The sequence below is a fragment of the Pristiophorus japonicus genome, chromosome 8 (assembly GCF_044704955.1).
Source record: "Pristiophorus japonicus isolate sPriJap1 chromosome 8, sPriJap1.hap1, whole genome shotgun sequence".
In the NCBI taxonomy this organism is placed as follows: domain Eukaryota; kingdom Metazoa; phylum Chordata; class Chondrichthyes; family Pristiophoridae; genus Pristiophorus; species Pristiophorus japonicus.
The window spans coordinates 221,043,010-221,059,608 of NC_091984.1; the positions used below are offsets into that span (position 1 = coordinate 221,043,010).

The window sequence follows — 16,599 nt, forward strand, 5'->3', positions numbered from 1 at the left end:
CTATCCATGCTAATATATTACCCCCAACCCCCTGAACTTTTATCTTGTGCAGTAACCTTTTATGTGGCATCTTGTCAAATGCTTTCTGGAAGTCCAAATACACCACATCCACTGGTTCCCCTTTATCCTCCCTGTTCATTATATCCTCAAAGAATTCCAGCAAATTTGTCAAACATGACTTCCCCTTCATAAATCCTTGCTGATTCTGCCTGACTGCATTATGTTTTTCAAAATGTCCTGCTACTGCTTCTTTAACAACATTTTCCCAACCCCGTCCTTTAACCAATCCTCAATCCATGCTCGTATATTACCCCGAATCCCATGAACCCTCATTTTGTTTAATAATCTTTTGTGTGGCACCTTATCGAATGCCTTCTGAAAATCCAAACAGACCACATCCACTGGTTCCCCCGATTTATTCTCAAAAAACTCAAAACAGATTTGTCAACCATGTTTTCCCTTTCATAAATCTATGTTGACTCTGCCCAATCCTATTATTATTTTCTCAGTGCCCTTAATAATAGATTCTATCCCTACTACTGATGTCAGGCTAACTGCTCTGTAGTTTCCCATTTTCTCTCTCCCTCCTTTCTTAAATAGTGGCATTACATTAGCGACCTTCCAGTCCACGGAACCGTTCTAGAATCTGTGGGACTAGACTTTCGGCACAGCATCTCCCATTTATAGCCCATTAACGGCCATTTATAGTCCATGTATCCCCCATTTATCGCCCATTTATCACCCATTTAGTGCTGAGATGCAGGCTATCGCCCGTTTTTGCCAGAAAGTGGAAACTAGCACCCGATTATCGCCCATTTATCTCCGGCCATACTTTCGACACACATGAATGTGCTGCATCGCCCGGCCTAAGTTGAAAAAAATATGACGTCATCCGCATGCCAGGCCGAGAATAGTGCTGAAAATGGAAACTTGCGCCCGATTATCACCCAGATGATCGCCAACGCAACTTTCAGCATTTCGCCCACACTTCGCCGAAATGGTCGCCGGCCGAAAAAGTCGCTGAAAAAATGCTGCACTTACCTGACTTTAAGTCGGCACTACTCGGCAATACTCAGCACTACCGACGCCTTTTTGACAGTCGGAGGATCTGTACTGAAAGTGCTTGTGAGGAGAAACAATTTGTGAGTGATTTTATGGGTCTTTTTGACCCTTGCCAATCATCTAATCACATTTGTATCTGTTGAGGACAAATTAAGGGCATTTATAGTGATTTATAGTGATGGGGCCTGTAATTTCTCAACCAGTATTGGTCACTAATCACATGCTGCAGACTGAAGATGGGAGAAGGTATATTGAAGAGCATTATGTGCCCGATCAAAGAGATGGCAGACTGCTGCAGAGGAAGAGACATTGCACCCAACGCATTTACAGGGAACAGCGATCATACCTGAACTTGTCTGATAACACGTGCGTTAGGAGGCTGCGCTTCCGAAAGGAGGTCATCAGTGAGATATGCCAGCTAAATAAGGCAGATCTGCAGCCTACCAGCACCATCAGGACCGCACTGCCCATTGAGGTTAAGGTTACTGCGGCACTTTCGTTCTATGCATCGGGCTCCTTTCCAGCCTGAGCTGGCGACACTTGCGATATCTCTCAGCACGCCCACCACACACTGCTCCATTCGACAGGTGACTGAAGCCCTTTACACACGCAGGATGGACTTTATAAACGTCTCGATGGCCAGGGAGACACAGAATGAGAGGGCTTTTGGTTTCTCATGAATACCAAACTTCCAAGGTGCAGGGAGCAATAGACTGTGCACACATCGCCCTGCGAGCACTTTTACAGGATGCAGAGGTGTTTCGGAACCGAAAGGGATTCCACTCCCTGAATGTGCAGTTTGTTGTCGACCACAAGCAAATAATCTTGGAAGTAAATGCAAATTTTCCAGGCAGCATCCATGATGCACACATGTTGCGTGAGGGTACTGTCTCTGACCTGTTTAAGAGTCAGCCACAAGGTCACGGTTGGATGCTGGGGGATAAAGGATATGGCCTTGCCAGCTGGCTCATGACCCCCCTGCGTAAGCCCCAGATGGAAGCCGAGAAGCACGACAACGAAAGCCATATAGCTACATGCAATGTCGTCAAAAAGACAATTGGAGTGTTTAAGCACCACTTCAGATGCCTGGACCACTCGGGAGATAACCTACAATACCACACTGAGCAGGTCGCTGAGTTTATTGTGGTGTGCTGCATGTTGCATAACCTAGCGATCAGGAAAGGACAATAATTGCTAGATGGGTCCGCCGGTCCACCTCAGGAGAGAGGGGAGGCGGAAGAGGAGGATGAGGAGGAGAATGAGGAGGACCTTGGGGTGGACAATCAGCCCGGCGATGAACCCATGCCCCCCTGTAGGGGAGGACGAAAACCCCCTCATTTTACCCAGAAGGAAAAGTGCTGTGGGATCGGTCTGTGCTGTGAATTGAAACCGAGACGGTTTTGACCTTGGCAGAGCAGTGATTGGACAGGGGAGGACACCGGAGGGCCAATGGTGGGACAGAGTCAGCCCGAAGCATGGGGCTTTCAAGCCAATGGGGGAGCACTTGCACGAAAACTGTGGGACTGACTCATGGCAATTATCGGGCTATTGTCTTCCCCATGTTTACACTATGGAAGGAAATTATGCAGACCTTCAGAAAACTAGGGAACCCAAAAAACCCTAGGGCCTACACAATGGCTACAGGAGGCCAACGCAATCAACACCCATTCAAACCTTGAGTAGGTTAACATCAGTGGAAAAAATCCGCAATAATCTAAAACTGCTGCATTTTTCAAAATCACAAAGCCCACCAATGGGAAGAATCGATTTCAGCAGGAGAGGCGGACTGGATAATCTGGCTATAAAAAGAGGTTTCTGACGTAGTGTGGGTGGTTCCCTGCCCTCGTGATCCAATAACCAGCAAGCCTCTCGACACTGAAGGAAAACCAGTGTCCGAAGACACCGAAGTTAGAAGAAACAAACCACCAAACTGCAGAAGGCACAGTAGTGAGTATAACCTCTGGTCCCCGGAACTCCCAACTCAGTTAGGCCAGGAAAGGTGGGAGGTTGGGCATTGTACTGCTAAACTTGTGTAAAGATTTTCGTTGTGTCCGTTTAGTGGGATTTAAGGGGATTGTTTTGTTGGTGTATTGCTGTTTGTTGAGATACACCTTGTCAAATAAATTGGAAGCCTAAGTTCCTCTTGGAATCACCTTGTCTCAGTTCTATTGCATTACATCTCCTGATCGTGAGTCTTATGTCAGAACAGTGTAAGGGAAGCTAGGAGCGCCTCGAAAATGCTCAACTGTGCGTCACAGGCTAGGGAAGAAGGGATTAGGAGTGTTTGACACTCACAGGTGCATCACAGGCTAGGCATAAGCTGTGGGGATGCACAAGTCTCAAAACCCCATTCATATGCTGTGGAAACAGTCTCTCCAGGGGTGCTCTTGCAGCACTCAGGGTACCTCACAGGCCAGGCATAAGCTGTGAGGGCAGAAGCCCAGAGAGAGACACCCAAGGCACAACAACACTCACTGAAAACCCCTTACAAGAACCATGAGCGGCCTGTGGCAAAAAGGTTGTTGATGGTCCTCCACAGGCAGGTGGTCAAGGTCAGGGAGCGCTGGAGAGCGACTTTATTATTCTCCATGGAGTTGAATCACTCAGGGCCATGGTGGCCCATTTGGCCAAACTCACTCGCAGCGGGGACCCGTCTATCCACTTCATGGAGGTGATGCAGGCAGGGAAAATTAATGGGTGCGACGAGGAAGAGACAGCCAAGCTGCTGCTCTTCTCTCTGGACAGTAAATTGTACCAGGCTCTACCGGCAGAATGCCGGAGGGGACAGCGTACATTTACTGAGGTCCAGAGGGCCATCCTTGAGGCTATGGGCTTCGATGACGGCAGTCCTTTCGAACGGGTCGAAAGGACAAGGCAGCTCGCAGGGGAAACCTCGCAGGCGTTTGCGGACAGGCTGTGGGTGGTATACCACGCAGCCCGTGGGGAGCTCCTCGACCGGGCGAATCTTTCCGCGGTACAGACTGGCCGCTGGCTGAGGATGCTGGTGGCAAACTGCTTGCCCCGGCTCAAGGCCAGGGCAGAACTGTGGTTCGATTCCCGGGACCCCAACCTCACCGAGGAAGCAGTTGTCAGGCAACTGGCACTGGTCCAACGGAATGGAGGAGGGGAGGAGGAGAAAACCTCCAAAGGTCGGGTAAATGAAGTAAAACCCAACTCGATTCCCAAAAGGGAATGGCACCAGGAGGGTGGCCGCTCGTCTGATAAGGAGGGAGTGGGCTACGGGTGCGGGAAAGCTGGGCATTTTAAAAGGGATTGCAGGAGCCCAGTAAAGAGATATGGGGGGAGAAGTCCTTCAGGAACCGCCCAGAGTGGGGGAAGTGGAGCGAGCACCTCACCATCCCTTGACCAGATAGTAGCTGCAGTGAGGACAGCGCTGGAGGGGACTGGGAAGGTAGCCACGGCAACAGGCAGGGCAGCACCAGCAACCCTGCCAGCACAGAGGCCGTGACTAGCCCAGATCCAGCCTGCATACCTGTGCCCACTAGAATACATAGAAACATAGACATAGAAACATAGACATAGAAACATAGAAAATAGGTGCAGGAGTAGGCCATTCGGCCCTTCTAGCCTGCACCGCCATTCAATGAGTTCATGGCTGAACATGCAACTTCAGTACCCCATTCCTGCTTTCTCGCCATACCCCTTGATCCCTTAGTAGTAAGGACTTCATCTAACTCCTTTTTGAATATATTTAGTGAGTTGGCCTCAACAACTTTCTGTGGGAGAATTCCACAGGTTCACCACTCTCTGGCTGAAGAGGTTTCTCCTCATCTCAGTCCTAAATGGCTTACCCCTTATCCTTAGACTGTGACCCCTGGGGACGACCCTGGGTCAAGATGGAGGTTGAGGGTGTATTGGGTACTTACCTTTTGGACACTGGTGCTTCCAGCACAATTGTCCATTCGGAGGACCCCGCAACCTCACCTCTATCAAACGGGGTGCCGTATCAACTAGTTGGGTTCACAGGAAATGAGAAGGCTGGGTTTTTCTCAGTCCCGCTCGCAGTTCGTTTAGGAGCACGCCAAACACAATAGAAGTGCGTCCTGATGAACTGGGAGCAGGTGGGAAAAGAGATCTTGGGTGCTGATTTCATCATCGCTCACCAGATCCTAGTAGACTTGAGGAATCACTGTCTATGGGGCATAGTGGGCACAGGAGCAGAGGGAGAAGTCATGGTTATTGATAAGAAACAGGGAAAAGGGACTCTGTGTACAATGAAGCCAAAAGTGGGTTACGACCTGGAGGTTCTGGTGGGTAATACCCCGGCCGAGTACCGGGCCTATGTGCAAGCAAATCTTGCAGCATTTGCCACCCATAAACACGATTGTGGGAGAGTCACAGGAGTGGAGGTTAGAATAGATGGGGATCCCATGCCCCGCCCGCAAAAGCAGTATGGCTTTCCCCGAGAGGCAGAAGCAGACTTGGAGACAGCTTTAAGCTCGCTCGTCGAGCAGGAACTTTGAGACCCATAGCCACCCATCTCAACTCCCCGCTTTGGCCGGTTAGGAAACCGGACAATTCTTGGAGGACTACGGTGGATTATAGGGTGCTCAATAAAAACATCCCAGCTTGTGCCCCCACAGTAGCGGCGGTTGCGGATCTGATAGGGGAAATCCCTGCATCCGCAACCACGTTCACTGTGTTGGACATATCCAACGGGTTCTGGTCTATCCCTGTACAGAGGGAAGACCAGTACAAGTTTGCCTTCACCTTTTGGGAACAGCAGTATACATGGAGCTGCCTCCCACAGGGCTTTCATAATAGTCCCAACATCTTTCACCAATGCATGGCGAACTGCTTAAAAGGCTTCAGCCAACCACACCAGCTGGTCCAGTATGTGGACGACCAGTTGTTGTTCACAGACAGCAGTGAGAAACACGGTCCACTGATGGCTGAACTGCTGGTCTTACTGAAGGAAGGGGGTTTTAAAGTTAACCCCAAGAAAGCCCAGATAGGTCTAGGAGAGGTAAAATTCCTGGGCCTGACGATAAGGGCAGGAGAAAGTGCCATTGATGAGGCTAGAAGTAAGGCAGTGCAGGAACTCCCTGTCCCTAGGGATTTGTCGGGGGTAAGGTCTTTCCTGGCTACTATAGGGACTTCATTGAGGATTATGCAGCCACTGCCGCCCCTCTGCTCAGACTCCTACATAAGGGGGTCGAGTGGGAATGGGACGAGGGCTGTGAGGCAGCATTTGTCCGTCTTAAGAGAGACCTGCAGGTAGCACCAGCCCCAGGGGCAATTGATGGGGGGGGAGGAATTCTTCCTGGAGGTGGCAGCCAGTGGCGACAGCTTAAGTGCAGTGTTGCTCCAGGAGAGAAACGGTCAGCTGAGACCAGTGGTGTACTCCTCCAGGGTCCTCACGGAGGTAGAAAAGGGATACTCCAATTGTGAGAGGCACTTGCTTGCCACCCACTGGGCAGTAAAGAGAGCTGAGATCTTTACCGGAATATCCCCCATTACACTCCTCACCCATCATACCCCGACACAGATGCTGTTGGACGGGAGGATTAAGGACGGGACAGTGAGCAGTGCTAGAATCACTCGCTGGACCCTCCTCCTCTCCCAAATGACTTTAAAGGTCAAGGAGCTCTGCGAGCCCAGGCTCGCAGCAAATTTAATCCATCCAGGGCAGCCGCATAGATGCTCTGTGGAGGGGGTATGGGACATCAACTTTGGATTTCGGGCAGGGATACACCCCACAGGCCGCGAGATCTACGTTGATGGCTCCAGTTCAGTGTCCGCGGGTACAAGACTCACGGGCTGCGGAGTTTGGGATCCCAAGGCAGGGATTGCCTTGGCTCTTAAACTCCCATGCACCCTGAGCGCCCAGCAGGCGGAACTCTCGGCGGTGATGTATGTGGTCACACACCCCGAGGAATTCCCTACCCCATACACGATTTGCTCGGACAGCATGTTCACTTGCAATTCGTGTACAGAGTATCTGGCGATTTGGTCACGCCGGGGGTACACCTCTGCGGATGGGAACTCCCTTGTGACCAAACCCCTGCTAGAAATGATCGTGGCTGCAGTGGGAGAAACTGGGGATGTATATATCCATAAGGTGAAGGCCCACTCCAAAACTGAGCCACGGGGGGAAGGTAACCCAGCAGGCAGACCTGCTGGCAAGGGAAGGTGCTCGTACAGGTCGCCCATGGGATCCATATGAGGCAGGCAGGATAGCAGCAGCAAGAAGCAAGCCAGGGACACAAGGGAGCGTAGGGGCGGCTGCGGCCCCGGACCTTAAAGTAGTCCAGATGCAGGATCCGATCCTGAAGGCTGCCTTGGCTGTTATCAAAAAGGGGGAAAAGGCAGAGGGCCCATACAGTGCTGCAGATATTGCTGTGCGGGAAGGCATGTTGTTTAAAGGGGACAAATGGGTAGTGCCGCCACAACACCGGAGGGAATTCCTTCAGCTGGCCCATGAGGGTCCAGGTGCGGGACACCCTGGGCCGGAATATACCTGGCAACGGGTAGAAAAGGCAGGGTGGTGGCCAGGCCTCCGGGAAGACGTCCGCGACTTCTGTGCAGGCTGTCTGGTTTGTGCTGCAAACAACCCAGACCCTCAGAAAAGGAAAGTGTCTGTGGGACACATCAGGCGGGTAGAGGGACCCTGGCAGTCGATCCAGATCGACTACATTGGACCCCTACCGGCCGCCCAGAGAGGTTATAAATACTGCCTCGTCCTGGTGGATGTGTTTTCCAAGTGGGTGGAAGCCTTCCCTTGCCGAACAGCTACCGCGGTGGGGACTGCAAAAATCCTGGTGAGGGAGGTGTTCTCTTGGTGGGGTCTACCTCAAATCGTGGAGTCCGACCGGGGAAGCCACTTCACCGGCCAGGTGATGCAGGCCACCCTAAAGGTGCTGGGGATAAGAGCCAAATGGCATGTCACCTACAACCCTCAGTCCTCAGGCCCCGTAGAACGCCTGAACCGGACCCTAAAGGAAAGGCTGCGCAAGGAGACGGGAGACTCACCGAACAAGTGGGTGGAGATCTTACCGTTGGTCCTCATGGGAATCCGGGCCAGTCAGTCACAGAGCACAGGGTACTCACCCCATGAGCTGATGACGGGCCGGATCATGAGAACCCCAGTGCATGTGTTGGCGCCGGTTCTCACCGAAGGGCAGCTCCGAGAGGTGAACCGGGACCGCTTCGTCAGGAATCTGTTTGAACAGCTTCAACAGATTCACTGGCAGGCGGCCAACAACATGGGTAAACAGCACCGTGCCAATCGGCTGCTGCTGGAACCCCGCAGTCACCATGATTGGGAGGTGGGCCACCAGGTGATGGTGAGAAGCTTCGCCCGGGTCGGGGTCTTTGAACCACTGTATATGGGACCATACAGCACAGTCGACAAGGCTAGCCCTATGGTCTATGCGGTTCGATTGCCTCGCCGGGTGAAGTGGTATCACATTAATCAGTGTAAATTGTTTGACCCCAAAAGAGGTAAAAAACAGAGGGGACGAGCAAGGGAAGGGAATCAGGCACTGGGGGAAGAACAGGCCCCGGTGGATTTGGAGGCTCCGGAGGAGGCAGCGGGCCCCGAAGCTCTACAGCTGGGGGATTGTTCACTGCTCCAGTAAGGCTATCCCACCACTGGGTAGAGGTTCCCAGCCCACTAACAGAAGTAGGGAGAAAGGCTCTACCATTAGCAAGGTCCAAGGAGAAGCTGAACCTCCCATGGTGGATCAGCTGGGGCTAGCCCAAGAGGTGGAGAAGATAGCATTGCAGCCCATAACGTGGGACTCTGCACCGACAGTAAGGAGGAGTAACAGAGTGCCACAGCCCAGGGCGCCTTGGTCCCCTGTTTACTTAGCCTCCCACCCCAGACCGAGAAGGCGAAAGACAACAGGGAGGGTGCTCTGTTGCGCTAACAAGGGTCTCCCACCGATTATCCGGGGCTCGGGAGGGCCTTGGAGGGCAGCACAAGACTCATTAAGGGGGACTATACGAGCCCCTCAGCGGAGGGCATCCTGGTCCCCAGGGTACGGTCAGCCGAGTGGTCGACGACGCCTGTACAGTGACAGGATGTAGCCTGGCCACCCGGGGACGGGTGGCGGTGTGTATATTTTCCCTTCCTGTTTTGTTACTTCGTGTTGTGTGCAGATGTGTTTAGGTAAGGCAGTGACGGTTGGGTATAGCATTTTATGTTCGGAACATGTTAAGTGGGCCGAGCCTGGAGAGGTCTCTCAAGACAAGGCCATGTTCTTCTTGCCTTTCAGATGTCAACACCTCCCTACTGGACGTTAGTGATGCTGGTATCGCTAAGGATCTGCACCGGGCACCGAGGGGACATCGAGGACTCCCTGGTTTTCAGATGCTCCGGGGGCAGAGCGCCGACAGTGACCACAGGAGAAGGGACTCCGGCGGCGGATGGCCGGGTCACCTACTCCCATGAGGGGAAATGGCCTGGGTGGTTGGGATCGAACTCCACCAAGTACTCCAACCATAAGGACTTTACCTACGGAGAGGCCTCCATCCCCTGCCCGGAGATCACTGTGGCCACTTCCAGAGTGAGAGTGACAGAAGGCAGGAAGGTATGCCTAACTTGCCAAGGGGACATACCTCTGGGACGGTGGTGGTGGCTCAGAAAGCTCAAGAGGGACGTGGGAGACTGACACTCGGACTGGGAACGTCTGGATAATGATACCTACCGAACCATCATGGGGTCATCTGGCGGGGTCACGGTGTGCTGGGAGAAATGGTGAGCGTACGACCAAGGAATTTATTTGTGTATGTGGGGATCCACTCGCGTGTGTTCAGAGGGGGTCTCCATTGCTTTCTATAGGTGGTGGCAGGATGTCGGGGATGGGGTGGTATGGGATCGCAGCGGGGAGGGGTGTGTGACCCCCAATCCCCGGGTACCAGTAAACGCCACCGAACTTGTAGTTCGGGAAAGAAAACCCCCACCCACGGCCAAGCCCACCGTCCCACACGAGTGCCCGACAACAACCAGGGGGCCGGGGAATAGTTTAGTGTTGGTCCCTACCGAGAAACTACTTTATCAGGGGGCACACTACGCAGTGGCATCAGTGGTGCTAAATCTGACAGAAGTCCACCTACCTACGTGGTGTCCCCGGGAAACCGAGCTGTTATACCAGGCTCTGTTGCGGAAGATGTTCTGGAAGTTCTATGAACTGGACTTCGGGGATGTCAAATGACAGACTTGTATAAACAATGGGATAGGGCCGAACCGGGCAGGCAGAGGCGTGGCACTTTAAATGACATTTTCACGGGGTTTAACACCGGGGCGTCCGCCATAAACAGTTTGGATAACATGCAGCTGGCCCTCCAGATAAATGGGTTAAAGAATCAGCTACGCAAAGTCCTGGGGGACGAGAATACCGTAGTGGGATCCGCGCTCCACGAAGAGGTGGCAATGACAGTTCACTTAAAGGAAATTTTCTCTCAATTGGAGGCACAGGCCAGGGCTGTAAACGCCTTGATTCGGGAGGATAGAAACGCCTCCGATCAAGCCTCCCAAAATGAGGTGTGCGTGCTCGATGGGGCCTGGTTTCTGGGAGAGGGACGGAGTAACCTCGAGGATCTGAGACAGGGACAGGTCCCCTCCTGGATCAGCAACCAGCACTTAGCAGCACTGCACCCTTATGATAATGTTTTGAGTCCTTGCCAACTTCGTGTAGCGTCGGAAGCCTACCCGGTACTGGTGGACTGTGGAAAATCAAACCATACCATCATGGGTGTGGTGGTCAGGATGCCCGTGATGGGGGCGTCCCCACGACCAGCACCCCTGTACCGAGTGGAGAGTGTGGGAGTCATTCGTGGAGGGGTGCATGTTCGATTCCAAGAGGTCCCACCTTATGTCACAATGTGGGAGCACACTGTGACAGGTGCAGACCTCTCGGGTTGTCGGAGCAGGGGAGCACAGGTAATCCTGTGCCCCCAGCACTTGAACGCTTTTGCAAGGCCACAATGTGGGTTCAGCACTGCTGGGGCAGAGCCTATCAATTGCACAATGGAGGTAATGGCCCCTAACCACATGCCTGCATAGGTAGCATATGTCGGCGGTGGGACATATTGTGTCACCACAAGTGCCCAACGGTATGAACACGGACTGGGAAGGTGGTGTCCAATACCGTACAGCAGCTTTTGCTTTAAACCCAGGGCAGAAGTTCAAGTGGCACACACCAGAATCACACCCATCCCTGAACCTTCCACAATTCACCTCACGGTACAAAACAACCTCATTGCCCCACTACCTGAGAAACTTACAGCCCTCCTCCAGGCAGTAGATTTGTCTCAAAACATTTTTACACCATGGAGCAGAAAACTGAAATTCTAGCAGGGGAGATTGCCCAGATTAAACCCCCAGCATGGTGGGATTTGGGGATACGGGCAGACATACCTGCATGGATCCGGGTGGGATCGCATGCCTTAGGAATCGGCCAATTCCTGATTGTAGCTTATCTGCTAGTTACAAGCTGTAAACTCAGGAGAAAAAGAAAAAGAAAGCAGTTCCTCAGGCTACTACATAGACAGGAGAGCTGTTGCTAAACACTCAAGGCGTGCAAACAAAGCTTGACCGCGACACTTAGGCGGTTTTGTTATTCCCAGGGATGATTGCTTTTTCATACATGGCCCCTGGGGAGTTTGCAGGGCAGGTTACTTTGTTTTACGGTTAAGACTGAAATGAGACTCAATGTACAATAGCTGCTGTAACCTTAAGTCCATATATGTATATTGCTGTCGTATATTGTAACCTGTTGGATTCTGTGTTTTGTACCGCGTTAAAAGGAATTACGATATATATCGACGGGATCAGTTTAGAGTTAAACTGGGGAAAGTTGGGCAATTTGGGAGACCTAGGGTTTTCTCACCTCCCTGAACTTTGACACACTCGAGTGGTGTCTGACTGTGTCATATGGGGGATTATGTCGGGGAGGACGACAACCCCCTCATTTTACCCAGAAGGAAAAGGGCTGTGGGATCAGTCTGTGCTGTGAATTGAAACCGATACAGTTTGACCTTGGCAGAGCAGTGATTGGACGGGGGAGGACACCGGAGGGCCAATGGTGAGACAGAGTCAGCCCGAAGCATGGGGCTTTCAAGCCAATGGGAGAGCACTTGCTCGAAAACTATGGGACTGACTCACAGCCATTATCGGACTATTGTCTTCCTCATGTTTACACTTTGGAAGGAAATTATGCAGATCTTCAGAAAACTAGGGAACCCAAAACAAACCAAGGACCTACACAATGGCTACAGGAGGCCAACGCAATCAACATCCATTTAAACCTTGAGTAGGTTCGAAAAACTGAATTGAAGTAAGTTATGCAGACCTTTTGAAACCATGGAACCCAAAACAACCCAAGGGCCTACACAATGGCTACTGGAGGCCAACGCAATCAACATCCACTCAAACCTTGAGTAGGTCAACATCAGTGGAAAAAACCCGCAATAATCGAAAACTGCTGCATTTTTCAAAATCACAAAGCCCACCAATGGGAAGAATCGATTTCAGCAGGAGAGGCGGACTGGATAATCTGGCGATAAAAAGGGGTTTCTGCCGTAGTGTGGGTGGTTCCCTGCCCTCGTCATCCAACAACCAGCAAGACTCTCGACACTGAAGGAAAACCAGTGTCCGAAGACACCGAAGATAGAAGAAACAAACCACTAGACTGTAGAAGACACAGAAGTGAGTATAACCTCTGGTCCCCGGAACTCCCAACTCAGTTAGGCCAGGAAAGGTGTGAGGTTGGGCATTGCACTGCTAAACTTGTGTAAAGATTTTCGTTGTGTCCGTTTAGTGGGATTTAAGGGGATTGTTTTGTTGGTGTATTGCTGTTTGTTGAGATACACCTTGTCAAATAAATTGGAAGCCTAAGTTCCTCTTGGAATCACCTTTTCTCAGTTCTATTGTATTACATCTCCTGATCGTGAGTCTTAAGTCAGAACAGTGTAAGGGAAGCTAGGAGCGCCTCGAAAATGCTCAACTGTGTGTCACAGGCTAGGGAAGAAGGGATTAGGAGTGTTTGACACTCACAGGTGCCTCACAGGCTAGGCATAAGCTGTGGGGACGCACAAGTCTCAAAACCCCATTCATATGCTGTGGACACAGTCTCTCCAGGGGTGCTCTTGCAGCACTCAGGGTACCTCACAGGCCAGGCATAAGCTGTGAGGACAGAAGCCCAGAGAGAGACACCCAAGGCACAACAACACTCACTGAAAACCCCTTAAAAGAACCATGAGCAGCCTGTGGCAAAAGGGTTGTTGATGGATCAACGGCACTGTGTGTGCAGAAGCATGAGCGGCCCGTGGATGGCAGCAAAAGCATACTGCACCTGGTATTCCCAGGCAGTCTCCCGTCCAAGTACTAACCAGATCTCAGTCTGCTTGGTTTCCCAGATCAGACGAGATCGGGCATTTTCAGACTAGTGTGGCCGTAGGCATTGATAGCATGGCTTTCTCTTTATTTAAACGGACATAAGGCTGTTCTTCACTTCTTTTTCTCCTTCCATGCATTCATCCAAGGAATCAGCACTCAAGATTCATTTCACCATTTTCCTTCCGCCACACCCGCCTCTTGCTGGTCAGACTCCCACACAAACAAACGACAAGCCCTACCCTTCATTGCCTTGCCTCAAGCTTCAAAACTGCCTGACTTTCACCATTCCCTCACTCACCCACAAATCACTCACTCACTCACCCCCGAATCTCATGCTCGCCAACCTCGAAATCTCTCATCCCCTCAAATCGCTCTCCCCCAAATCTCCCCATCCCCAAATCTCTCCTCCCCCAAAAAAGCTTCCACCGCCCCCAAAACACCAGGATTGTTTCATTTCCAATCCGACCAATTATTAAGCCAGATCGCTGTTGTAGCCACATTTCGGAACCCCATGTGGCAAGTGGCGCCTGCTACTCGGCATTCTGATTTGCAACACTCCTCACATGAACACACATGCATTCCAGCAGCATGCTAGTTGGCTTTACATTTTTCCTGCATTGAATTGCAGCTCTTCCTGCACGATTCTTTGTTCTCTTGCTGTTTGTCCCTCCCAGGTTTCAATCCACCTTGTCTCTCCTCTCTGTTGCTGTGTCCTGGTGTGCCTGCGCCAGCGTGTGTTTTTTTGCCAACTCATTTTGTTGTTCTGCGTTCTTTCGCCCCTTGCGACGACCCCGTTGCATTTGTGTAGCAGCAGGAAAATGTGCATGAAAGAAATGGTGAAAGCAAAGTGAGAAAGAGAGCAGCAAACAGGTTGTTGATGGATCAACGGCACTGTGTGTGCAGAAGCATGAGCAGCCTGTGGATGGCAGCAAAAGCCTACTGCACCTGGTATTCCCAGGCAGTCTCCCATCCAAGTACTAACCAGGCCTCACTCTGCTTGGTTTCCGAGATCAGATGATATCGGGCATTTTCAGACTAGTGTGGCCGTAGTCATTGATGTCATGGCTTTCTCTTTACTTAAACGGACATAAGGCTGTTCTTCACTTCTTTTTCTCGTTCCATGCATTCATCCAAGGAATCAGCACTCAAGATTCATTTCACCATTTTCCTTCCGCCACACCCACCTCTTGCTGCTCTGACTCCCACACAAGCAAACGACAAGCCCTACCCTTCATTGCCTTGCCTCAAGCTTCAAAAGTGCATGACTTTCACCATTCCCTCACTCACCCACAAATCACTCACTCACTCACCCCCCAATCTCACGCTCGCCAACCTCGAAATCTCTCATCCCCTCAAATCGCTCTCCCCCAAATCTCCCCATCCCCAAATCTCTCCTCCCCGAAAAAAGCTTCCACCGCCCCCAAAACGCCAGGATTGTTTCATTTCCAATCCGACCAATTATTAAGCCAGATCGCTGTTGTAGCCACATTTCGGAACCCCATGTGGCAAGTGGCGCCTGCTACTCGGCATTCTGATTTGCAACACTCCTCACATGAACACACATGCATTCCAGCAGCATGCTATTTGGCTTTACATTTTTCCTGCATTGAATTGCAGCTCTTCCTACACTATTCTTTGTTCTCTTGCTGTTTGTCGCTCCCAGGTTTCGATGCACCTTGTCTCTCCTCTCTGTTGCTGCGTCCTGGTGTGCCTGCGCCAGCGTGTGTTTTTTTGCTAACAGGTCCCGCAGGCTTTCAGTAGTGGCAGCGGATATGCTAGCCGACATTATCTCACATTCAATCCACTTGGAGTAAGCGTCTACAACCACAAGGAACATTTTCCCCAAGAACGGTCCTGTATAGTCGACGTGTACCCTAGACCACGGTTTGGAGTGTCAAGACGATAAACTTAACGGTGCCTCCCTGGGTACATTGCCTAACTGCGAGCCTGTATTACATCTGCGAACGCAGGACTCGAAGTCCGCATCGATACCGGGCTACCACACGTGGGATCTGGCTGTCGCTTTCATCATTAAGATGCCTGGCTGGGTGCTCCAGAGGTCATTGATGAAGATGTGTCTGCCCTTCTTGGGGACCACGACTCGATTGCCCCACAGAAGGCAGTCTGCCTGTATAGACATTTAATTTTACGCCGCTGGAACACTGGACCAGCTCCCATGAAGCACACAGCTTTTGACGAGAGATAATAAGGGATCCTGGCTTGTCCAGGTTTTGATCTGTCGGGCAGTGACAGGTGATTGCTCACTCTCAACTGCTTCCATAACCATGGCTAGATCTGCGGGCTGCGCCATTTCCACCCCCATGGTGGGCAATGGAAGTCTACTGAGAACATCAGCGCAGTTTTCTCTGCCTGGCCTGTGGCGGATGGTGGAGTTGTATGCGTTCAACATGAGCACCCATCTCTGGATGCAGACTGATGCGTTGGTATTTATCCCTTTACTCTCGGAAAACAGGGATAGAAGTGGCTGATGATCAGCTTCCAATTAGAATTTTAGCCCAAACAGGTATTGATGCATTTTCTTTACCCCATGGACACACGCTAACACTTCTTTTTCAATCATGCTGTAGGCTGTCTCAGCCTTAGACAGACTCCTGGATGCATAAGCAACTGGTTGCAGTTTCCCGAAATCATTAGCTTGTTGTAATACACAGCCGACGCCATATGACGACGCATCACATGCTAGTACCAAACACTTACATGGATCATACAACACAAGCAATTTGTTTGAGCATAACAATTTTCTCGCTTTTACAAAGGAATTTTCTTGGCTTTGCCCCAAACCCATTCACCCCCTTTTCATAGTAAGACATGTAGTGGTTCTAACAGTGTGCTGAGACCCGGTAAGAAGTTACCAAATTAGTTCAAGAATCCCAGAAACGACCGCAGCTCTGTCACGTTCTGTGACCTCGGTGCTTTCTCGATTGCCTCCGTCATCGTGTTGGTGGGCCTGATGCCGTCCGCCGCAATCCTCTTTCCCAAGAACTCCACTTCAGGCGCCAGGAAAACGCACTTTGAGCGTTTTAACCGAAGCCATACGCGGTTGAGTCAACTAAGAACCTCCTCCAGGTTCTGCAGGTGCTCGACTGTTGATAAATGGTCCAAGGAATTGCCCAATCCAAAGAAAGGGGGAGTAAAAACGTGGGACCAATTGA

At 51.3% G+C, this 16,599-nt stretch overlaps 2 pseudogenes; both read right to left on the minus strand.

Annotated features, from left to right (window-relative positions):
• Nucleotides 1–13,370: 13,370 nt before the first annotated feature.
• LOC139269776 (5S ribosomal RNA) lies at nt 13,371–13,489 on the minus strand (annotated as a pseudogene).
• An 870-nt stretch (nt 13,490–14,359) lies between these two features.
• Nucleotides 14,360–14,478, minus strand: LOC139269714 (5S ribosomal RNA; annotated as a pseudogene).
• Nucleotides 14,479–16,599: the final 2,121 nt, after the last annotated feature.